Raw genomic sequence first — 10,544 nt, 5'->3', positions numbered from 1 at the left:
TCCTCCAGTTGGTAGGTCAGTAGTGGTTGCCAATCTAATACTAGATGGATGCTGACTTCCATTCCAAGTCGTCCCGACCAGCAAGATGCTTTCTCAGTTTTACCAATTCTCCTCAAAGCTGATGACATTGCCTTCTCCCGTACTTCTAAATGTTGCATGATTCTGTTTGTTAATGAGCTTGGAACCTTCTGCATCCAACCTCGACTGCGAACAGCCACGCCTTCCATTCTTTCTCTTTGTAGTCTGCTATTAGATCCGCATACTTCAAGCTCTTTCTTTCATAGGCTCCTTCGCAATATTCTTACCAAGGTACTCTGAGTTCCACTACAATGGTAGTTCTGGACTGGTTCAGGCTGGTTTAACGTAGTCTCCACTATGGGTGAGGGTGAGAAACAAGCCTTCCATCCGAGGTCCACTCCGAGGTCCCAATCCTTTCCTTTATCCAGCAATGGTGTTGTTGCTGATATGACATTATCGTGACGCCATCTGTAACGCCCCTGTGACAATATCTGACATCCTGACAAGATGTGGGCCATGATTACTGGCTCCCACAGAGCTGACATGATGGGTCATCCGTAAGTCTCCACTGGTGAAGATTTGAAGGGGACGGCAGTGTGTCGTATACCACTCTTAACATACTTCTGATCAAGATAGTCCCACTTCATCCACATCCATTGCTTTCCTAGTTCAACAGCTTTTGTGTTCCTCTACCCGCCTGACCTTACTTTGAACCACCCTGTGCTTCTCTGGCATTGATGTATTCTTCAACTGTTGAAAGTGCTGCAAACCTAGTCCTTGCCTTCCGCTGTGCGTGTTTCCATCCACATACCTTAGTTCCTGCATACTTTCAGCCTGGTCTACAGATGTCGATGCTGACCATTTTCTTCCTGTACTTATCTGGGCATCTGCTCCACCGACTTACCTTTAATGAGTCACGCAAGGTCATGACTAGACAACACTTTGATACCTTTAACTCCTCTACTATGGATGAAAGCAGTAATTGTAGCTGGTTGGATTTCCCATACAACCTTATGGAAGCAAATCCTGGTGGGACTTCAAACCATCGCTTCAGATAATTGCCAACTTCTCTCTCCAACCCCTAAATTTTCGTCATTGGGACCTCGTAGATCAGCAGCAGCCACATCAGCCTTGGCAAAAACCCATGTTGGTAGTTCAAGCTATGTACTTCCCGCTTGTAGTCCGCTTCCACCCACCTTTTTCATCCATGAGCTTGCCTGTGCTTGAATCATCTTTATCGAGTTTTTATCTGACAGCAATTCATCAAACAACTTCTCTTAGCATATGATTGGACTGTTGTATAGTGTGTTGGGATATCTTCGTCCTGCACTTTCAACTTCATCTGGCAAAAGCGTCCCTTTTTTAAGACAAGGTTTCGTGACTTGCGAGGTTTGAAGTTCATGCGATCCCATGATACCTTCTTCTCCAATTATTGGGATACATGTATTCCAAAGCCTATCCCCGGACCTCTTGCTTCCAGGTCTAACCAGGTCTAACCAAAACATCACACCAAGTTCTTTTTCCCCGTCTTTGCTTCTTCGATTAGCTGACTAAGGTCGCTGACGTGTTCTAGCCAGAGAATCCAGAAAAAATGACTTCTTTCTGCACGTCAATAGTTATTGTCGACCAGGTAACCTACACATTTGTTATTAAATAATTACTTACGGAATGATTTTTATTGTTTGTTGTTTACTGGTATGTAAACTGCCTCTTTTTGTACAGATATTTTAAATGACGCGCGTTATTTAATTTTCGATCAACCATTTCATTAAAAATTAAGTGTTAAAATAAAATAAAACTCTGTTTTTTCAATGTAATACGATTGTTGGAACAGATGGTCAATTGATGGAATCCCGCAACAGCTGGCTTCAATTTTGCGGGAAATGTTGTAAAATTCAGAAAGAACACAAAATACAGTTCCATGGTAACTTTTTATTTTTTTTCATCCCATTTATACAATATTTGTTAGATATAATCAAAGATTTACAAATACATTCATACATGCAGTATATTGAAGATTTGTCAAACGGATACAATAGGCCTAATCGGATGCGCATTCACACTACTTGCGGAAGTCAGTGTTCCGGTGTTTGTATTCTTGCGCGTCAACGACTGCGTTTACGCAAGTGTAAACGATTTCGCAGTTGGTAAGGTTACATCGCAAAGAGAAAGCGGAAATGTAAATATAACTGAATAGTACCTCATTCATAATACGGCAACACAAAGATATTGATTTTTGATTTTGTTGATTTTAAATATATGCACCCTCTTTGGTTAATAATATCTGACAAGTGTAGATCATACCATGTGTAGAAGAATTGATGCAGGATATCATTTCAAATATATTTTATTGTATTTGAAATATCCAACTGGATTATGAACACATTTCAAACTTATATTAGCCCCTCTCAATACAAATTATTACATTTCATTAGATAAACATGGTGTTAATATATTTACAAATTACAAAATCATTAACGAGAAGGAGCGGGAGGGTATACATAGATATAATAACATCATGATTTCCGATCCCGACAGAAGACAAATAAATAAACCACTTTCCAAAGCTTTCTACTATTGCAGATTTTCATTTCACTCCATGTATAGGATATTTCCATTCACTCCTTAGTCCTGAACACACATTTCTTTTTTGTTGTCAGCATCGGACAGACACCAGTATTTCTGATTTACGTGACGCACATTTCTGATTTACTTTACGTACATTTCTGATTTACTTTACGTACATTTCTTATATACGTGACGCACCTTTCTGATTTACATGGCGTACATTTCTTATATACGTGACGCACATTTCCGATTTATATCACGCACGTTTCTTATTTACATGACACACATTTCTGTTTTACATGACGCACATTTTCTATTTACGGGACGCACATTTCTGATTAATATGACGTACATTTCTAATTTACATGACGCATGTTTCTGTTTTACATGACGCACATTTTTTATTTACGGGACGCACATTTCTGATTCACATGACGCACATTTCTGATTTACATGACACAAATTTCTAATTTATTTGACGCACATTTCTGATTTACTATGATTTACATGACGCGCGTTTCTGATTTACTTAACTATTAAAGAATTGTTAGATTGCATATATTTGAGAGATAAATGCAATCTGGGTGGCAGATAAATAGAATAGCGCCCGTTAGGGCTATTATGATTTACATAACGCGCATTTCTGATTTACATGACGCACATTTCTGATTTACATGACGCGCATTTCTGATTTATGTGACGTACATTTCTTATTTATTTACACGACGCACATTTCTGATTTACTATGATTTACATGGCGCACATTTCTGATTTACATGACGCATATTTCTGATTTACGTGACGCACATTTCTGGTTTATACGACGCACATTTCTGATTTACTATGATTTACATGACGCATATTTCTGATTTACGTGACGCACATTTCTGATTTACTGTAATTTAAATGACGCACATATCTGATTAACTTGACGCGCATTTCTGATTTACGTAGCGCACATTTCTGATTTACACGATGCACATTACTGATTTACATGACGCACATTTCTGGTTTACTATGATTGACATGACGCACATTCATGATTTACATGACGCACATTTCTGGTTTACTATGATTTACATGACGCACATTTCTGATTTACACGACGCATTTTTCTGATTTACACGACGCATATTTCTGATTTACATGACGCATATTTCTGATTTACATGACGCACATTTCTGATTTACACGTCGCACGTTTCTGATTTACTATGATTTACATAACGCACATTTCTCATTTACACGACGCATATTTCTGATTTACACGTCGCACATTTCTGATTTACTTAACGCATATTTCTGATTTACATGACCCACATTTCTGATTTACATGACGCACAACAGAACAGAGAGTGTGACCTGTTGCCCATTTGCCATTTTTTTCGAGAAAAAAACCTATTGTTGTTCAATTCAATGTCAAAGATTATCTTCTCGTATAAAGCTCTAAATATGTATCCAATGCAATGAAGGACGGTTGAGTCGAACATCGGATACTCGTCGAATACTTTACGTGGTTCTGTTGACTTCATATTTTCCATTATAAGGTCCATATTCCATTGAAGATATTTTCAAAGGATGGTTGTACACGTATACTTTGAAAGTAGACTATTTGTGTTATCAAATCAATTAGCATATCGCATTAGAGACGTATTCAAAATGTCCTTCATTCTCGATGTAAAATCGCAGAATAAATGGAAGGCAGCCTTTGATACACGAGTTGTCGCTCTTTGTACACATGTAGTAAAAGTAATGCTGCTTTTTTTTTTTTTTTTTTTTGATTACTCAATAATAACACATAAACGATAATTGTTTTAGCGCTGATGATACCCGTATGGTGATTCTAAAAGGACGTATTTATTGTGGTTTAAATAATTCGAATCATTTCTAAGGTTTCAAAAAACAACATCTATATGTCACCATTATTACTTGATAAAAGCTGAAAATACAAATTAAAAAATAACAACATACAAGTGAAGATACCGTCTGGGATATGGCCTTTTACACTGTCATATCTGGGGGTGTCTCAGAAAAGATTGTTTCATAAAATCATATTTTCTAATCTCAAATGTGTTTGTGCTTTAACAAACACGTATATGTTGAAGATACATTACAGGAACCCGCAGTGGTATTAGTCAAAAAATTGTCGTTATGTACACGATAAAAGAACGGAGGGAGATTAATGTAGAAGATAGAGCATGTAATCTGAGAGTACTGCTGAAACAATACATGTCCCCTGACGGTCCCAACAAGTTACCACGTTGTCCTTATCATATATTTAGTAATGTTTTATTTGTAGTTACCTTTAGACCCCAATATCAACCCCAAACTATGTTACCATTTCATGAAAATCCATCAATCATTCCATAAGTTATCGTCAGGAAACCAACAACGCCAAAACGTTGTAGAAATATTCATCCTAAGCATTGCGTTTACCGTTGTAATATCCACCCTGGACTAGTAAAACTGAAGGCTCTCTCTGTAACAACACGTGAGTAGATAGTCTTTTGATATGGAATAACGGTACATTGTGGCTGATTTTGTGACTATGAAGGCGGGAGTCGCTCATTGTAATCTTCAAAGAAACTTTCTGCTGGCCTGTGATTTGTCAGGTCTTTTTTACCCCTAAACTACCTTCAGTTTTACTATGAGATAGTCCAGGAGTGGATAACGACAGTGAAAGTAACCCCTGAAGTATCGAGAATGGTAAAAGTTCTATTGACGATGTACATGTATAACGAGTGTGTAGGCCAAGTGATGTAATTGTGATTCATCCTTCCTCTCTCAGCAGTTTACTGCCGACGGATTGTGCGATGCAGTTAAAGAGTACATATGGCCATACTTTCCTTGCTCCCAGTTGGATTTCCAAGAGTTTATCTTCCTCTCCGGGGGGATTCTGGTAAATCTGTCAGCCATTTGCTATGTCCGTCCATTATTAAATAAGCGCGACCTGTGGGCTGAGTTGTCTGTCTGGGGCGACTGTCGAGGATTTTCTCCAAATCTTATTACCACAATGGTTAATGTTGGACTTCTACAGAGTTGTTTTATTTCTTCTCTGCTTTATCGACTTTCTATTTGAACTACTACCTCGCTTTTAGTATAAAGAGTTAATATGTAGAGCATTTCAGATGTGAGAGCTGAGTGTTCTATAATAATCAACCACAGGCTTTTGACTCATTTTATGTACTTCTCTCTATATGATACTGTGTCACACACATATATAAATATTACTATCTATAGAGTCAAAAGACTGTGAATCAGCACAGGGGACCAACTCAATGTAAATGGATGTTGTCATACATTTTTTGTATTCGGTGGATGGACTGATGAATATATATAACAGTCATATGGTTTTTTTTCAGAAAATACGAGATTTGAATTTTTTTTTTAAAATCGGGATATTTACTATAAAACAGTAAATATCCAGATTTTTTAATAATTTTTCAAATTCCATATTTTCCTATAAAAATCACATGACTGTCATATATACTCATCAGTCCATCCACCAAATACCAAAAATGTATGACAATATCCATTTTCATTGAGTTGGCCCCCTGTGTGAATCAGCTGTCTTTGAATTACTGTAAACTAACTTATTTTCGCGTACGATTTATTTTCTCATACTTCATCGGCGAATATATTTCGTGTAAATAAATCATCGTGAAGTAGATTTTAAACTTATATAACTACACTGTAAAATATCACATTTTAGCTGTTAATTTCGTAATTAAATTGCCATGAAAGTATATTTCAGTACATGTGTATTCGGCAAATATTGATACTGAATATGTTTGATACATAATCTATTACATTTTTATGGTAATAATGTGTAAGGCACATTTTGTGACCAAATTAAGTTTCTTATACATATAAACATAATCCACAGAATTAGTGTTGTTAGCCTTCATTAAATTGGTATTCTTAAAGATGCTCTCCGCCAACAGAACATCAATGATATTCTTTATTGGAACAATAATTTGTGTTTAATCGTATATATATATATATATATATATGTATATATCTAATTAGCACAAAGAATTATATAAAATAATTTATTTTGCCTTTAGTGCATGTGCAATCAGTACTTCATTCCATATAGGATATAGTACCATGCATTTTTTTTAATTTGAAGTAAAATTGGAGGCTCAAACTTTTCAGTGGCGGTAATGGTGTAAAGTAAGTAACTTTTGTAACTGAAGAAAAATACTAAATCGTCTACTACTGTCTTTGATAGCAATGGGGCATCTTTAAGTAACAAGTTGTGTAAGTTCGTTATAAATTAACGCTTTGAGGTTTTGATTGACAATTGATACTACAGTGAGATCCAATTATATCGAAGTCCTTGGGGAAGAGAAAATCCCTTTAAATTATCCAGATTTCAATAAAACAAAGGTAAAAGACAATAAAATACATTTAAACATGATTCACATTTCATTCCAGATCAAACAGCTTTACTAGTTTTTCAATATAAATCCGATTTCAAATATGGCAGGTTCCATTTCAATTTATTTGCATCCATCGGGGCTTAAATAAGCTCCGAGGAATACAAATTTTGATGATGTTGGTATTAGGGCTCTCGCGTATCATTGTTTATCACACGTAATACAGTATACACGTAATCTGTACTGTATTATATAATTCCATGTACATCAATGTTATGACACTAAATCATCCTCATTGTCAATGCCTGTAGGTGTCTTACTTACTCATGCTTGGACTGATGTTGTTTGGGTGTCATTTTAACCTTGAGTATACAATACATACCTTTAAAGAAACATTCCACGCATGAGTACAATTCCTAGTTCTACCCATCCCGATACCCCAGGGGATACTGTCACTGTTGTTATATACCAGGTATCCATATAGACAGTGATAATAACCCCTGGGGTACTATAAACCAACTTCCTTTCGCGGCTACTAAATCGCGATTTCCATTTTAAAACAAGCTCGCGAAAATGATCACTGTCGGATTGAATGGAATTTTTTATCAACATAAATGATGTAGATATTAATTCGAGGAGACATACTTTCGAAATTCGTGTAAGTAAATCGCACGTGAAAGAAAGGTGAATTAAACTATATCGAGTATGAGCCTGATAACTGTATAGACAGTTAGTTATTTAACCGAGAAATTGTTTAATCATATACAAGTATACCCTTAAAAATATCGTGAAACTTATCTCAATTTTCGTTAAAATCGTGAAAAACATTTATCCTATACTGGGTAGAGAGTTGTTGAACAAGCAAATGTGAGATGACCTTTCGTATGACTCATGTACTTTAAACCAAATTATCTTTGAAATCCCTAGAGTTTAGATAAATATAGTAAAAACGATCCGGAGAAACCAACATCATCCCGCAACACAGCGAAACCATCTTTTATTTAGAGGTTGTTTTTTTGTAATCCATACAATGCAGCTCCTATGAATACTCTATAGATTCCTAAGTCATTAGCATTATAGCGGAACTGTCTTATACTAATCATCGACACACCAGGGGTTACTGTCACTGTTGTGATATCCGTCCCTGGAATATGTCATAGCAAAAGGCAGTTCAGGAGGGAAATAACAACTGACCAATCACAGCCCTGCACACACTTCACGTGAAGATTTACAGAGAGCGACGATCAACTTCAAAGCCATAAAATGTACTGTTATTCGATTCAAAGGTACAAACTACCTACTCATCCATTGTTGCGCACGGAACCATCAGATTAGCTATGACATATTCCAAGGTAATTGAAGTTCCTTTTCAACGCAACTTTTAAATGCTATGAAACAAAAGGAACACTTTTATAAGTTTCCATATACCGATAGCAGATAATTTGCGCGAGTCAGGCTAACAGATTAAATATGATTTAACATGTCCTGAATTTTTCGCGGATTATTTACGTGGTCATAGTAATGACTATACCATTAGCAGTTTCTTCACATTCCTAGCGTTATGTGGAACGACTGGTTTGCTCGTTGTAACGATATTATTTCGATGTCTTTAACTGTATGTTCCAGTGGTACTAGAAACAATCGACCAACGGAAAGAACCTGCAGCAGCTACCAACCGTAGTCGTTGTTCTATGTATCTAGAAGTGAAAGACAAATAATAAAAGCTTAAAAAACACGTAAACAACTGGCAATGTTTTAATTCTGTATACCTATATAATATAACCCTATAATTATATTGATAACTTAAAATGCACATTTCAAAGTAAACAATGCATCCTTTGACTAGAAGACATTTGTCCTCATATGTGTCATACCAGGAAGGATGCAATTGATAATCCCATTCGTCTTACATCCTCGATACTCGGTAATATCAATGTCGTTATATCAATCCCTGGAGTATGTTATAACAAACATGAAGGCTCTGTATGCGACAACAAATGTGACAGATAGTTTAGTCCTCTTAAAAACTGCTTAGCGCTCAGCATACAGGGAGTGGGACGACTGATTCGCCCGTTGTCAGTATAATGTGACCGGGTGAGGTGTGTTGCTTGGTGTCTTCGGCAGCATGCTTCAGTGATATAGCACTATAAAAAGGGCAACAGTTCCACTATACAAGAAGACACAACATACACCGCAGTCTCCCAACATACACGCAACACACTGCATACATGGGAGGCCTTCCTTACATGACCATAGCTGTTAATAGGACGTAAATTAATCAAACAAACAAACAAAATACAACAAAATAATCAAATAGCAGTTTATTGTATGTTTTTGTAGGGCGTTACTCGCTGTAACCTTCAAAAGAAGTATCTATATACATGTATCTGTGATTAGATAGTTTAATACGCATGGAATGCCTCCAGTTTTACTATGACATAGCTGAGGCGTGGATAGTGATAGTAACAAAAGTGATAGCAATCCTTTGATAATCGAAAGTGTTCTCACTCATTTTACCCAACTATCGATCTTCTTCGTTTGTTTTTATAGTGTTTTTCTAGACATCCGTCTTTAAAAGCTTTAAATGACACTCATCACTTGTCTGAATGTCGGAGTATGTCTTAAACAGATACTTATTATCTGACTGTTGGCGTCCCTTAGACACACGTCTTCACATGCCACCTAGACACATAAAGTACTATGTACTTTAATGGTTTGAATAGGGTATTGTTTTTAGTTTTTGCAGTTGAACGCACCCCTTTTCGATCGTAAATTCCACTCTATAGAAATATTAATTTTTCTATTGCACATATACATCACGTGATACTTATGGAAAACATGGAATCAAGTACAAAAGTGCTGAATTTGAACACTTTCCCTTCAGATATAGCAAGTTTTGCAAATATAATTAAAGGAAAAGTCTGCCTACATAAATGAAGTATGAGGGATGTACTAAAGTTGATAGAAGCGTACACTCTTACTAGGTAATCAAACTGACGCGTTTAGTTAAAACATTGCTGTGTTGCCCTGCAGGTCAGTCTCTCATGAAGGTCGTCAGCTTAAAGTAAATGAATAATGCTCATGGACAATTTTATTGAAGTTTACAACACCGTCCATTATTTTAATCGCATTTTCTATACTAAAGGGGAATGAAAGGAAAACACAAACAATATAGTATTACATAATTAGTTTACTGATCGATACGGTCTGGTGATTTGGCAATACGTGACGGATACCCTCCAGGTACCTATGTGGTCACGTGAAATGGAATCGTTCGATATTTATACACTGAGGTCATTGTGAAATAAAAATTCGCTACCAATTCAAAGTAAAAAATGACGACGATTCAAATTTTTAACCAGAAATTAAAAACAATTTTCTGAGGGGGAGATGGCGGTTTCAAAAATTCTCATGAATGAAGAATGAAGAATTTCAAAAGCTGAGATCGGCTATTTGACTATTGTATGCGCTAATTCATAACGAAATTAAATGAAAAATAACGAATACAAATTTGATAGTATAGTTCTTGAAAAGGAAATTGCAGTTCAAATTCCATCAAATGAATGCAAATTTGATA

The sequence above is a fragment of the Argopecten irradians genome, chromosome 10 (assembly GCF_041381155.1).
Source record: "Argopecten irradians isolate NY chromosome 10, Ai_NY, whole genome shotgun sequence".
NCBI lineage: Eukaryota > Metazoa > Mollusca > Bivalvia > Pectinida > Pectinidae > Argopecten > Argopecten irradians.
The sequence above is the reverse complement of the archived record's forward strand: the minus strand, read 5'-3'. Positions refer to the sequence as shown.